The sequence below is a fragment of the Myotis brandtii genome, unplaced genomic scaffold (genome assembly GCF_000412655.1).
Source record: "Myotis brandtii unplaced genomic scaffold, ASM41265v1 scaffold303, whole genome shotgun sequence".
NCBI lineage: Eukaryota > Metazoa > Chordata > Mammalia > Chiroptera > Vespertilionidae > Myotis > Myotis brandtii.
In genome coordinates this window covers 1,884,846-1,885,922 of record NW_005361573.1, presented here as the reverse complement: position 1 = coordinate 1,885,922, position 1,077 = coordinate 1,884,846, and the positions used below count along the sequence as shown (strand labels likewise).

The 1,077-nt window shown below is 55.1% G+C and overlaps 1 protein-coding gene across 1 annotated transcript in view; it reads left to right on the top strand.

Annotated features, from left to right (window-relative positions):
• Nucleotides 1-1,077, top strand: part of TPST2 (tyrosylprotein sulfotransferase 2) — a gene marked incomplete at its 5' end in the record, with an annotated part of 15,561 nt that overhangs the window by 3,143 nt on the left and 11,341 nt on the right.

Here is a 1,077-nt window from a genome sequence, read left to right as displayed (position 1 = left end):
ATGTGCGTGTGTGTTTCTGTGGCTACTGTAGACACTCTTTGTTTTTGTAATGGATCCTGGGGTTCAGTGCTCAGGGATTGGGAGGACCCCAGTGTGAGTGAAGCTGTCCCAGGGGATTGGTCACATCCCTGGGGACGTGGGGAGGGACATGGCCCAGATCACCCCCACGCTGGCCACGTGGGCGAGCTGTGTGGCCTCGGGCAAGTCACCGTGCCTCTCTGAGGCGCAGCTGCGTTACCCAAAAAAGGGGGACAGTCTCTCTCCTCTTTCCTGACAGAATCGGCGACCTTCGAACATGCCTCACAGCCAGGCCGAGGTGGGCGAAGGTGACGAATGCCGATTCTGGAGCCAGGCCGTCTGGGTTTGAGTCCCAGCTCCACCACTTTCTAGCTGTGTGGCCTTGAGCAAGTGACTCAGCCTCTCTGTGCTTCCATTTCCTCATCTGTCACATGGGACTATAATCTGTCTGCCTTATAGATAGTACCTGTGAGTGTCAAATAGGGTAAACGTGTTAGGGGCTATTCTGTTATTTTTTAAAATATATTTTTATTGACTTCTGAGAGGAAGGGAGAGGAAGAGAGAGAGAAACATCAGTGATGAGAGAGAATCATGGATCGGCTGCCTCCTGCACGTCCCACACTGGGGATCGAGCCCACAACCCAGGCATGTGCCCTGACCGGGAATCGAACCGTGACCTCCTGGTTCATAGGTTGACGCTCAACCACGGAGCCACGCCGCCCGGCCAGGAGCTACTCTTCCTGTTCTCCTTGTTAGTGTTGATGTGCTTTTACTGGATACTCGTCCTCCCAACATCACTACCATTTAATAACTGCCCGCTCTCTGGCAAGCATTAAGCCAGAGTTAAGCCCCCGACAAACATTATCCCTTTAATCGCCATAGCGACCTGAAGGCATCGGAACTACGCTCCCCTCCTGTTACAGATGAGGAAACTGAATCTCGGGAGCAGAGTGTGGCTCCGGGACTGGAGCCCGGGCCTCTTGGCCTCCAGAGAATGTGCTCTCGAGCCCCCCATGTCCGGGGCCCTCCTGCTTCTGCCTTCCTCCTGCGGGAGGCCGC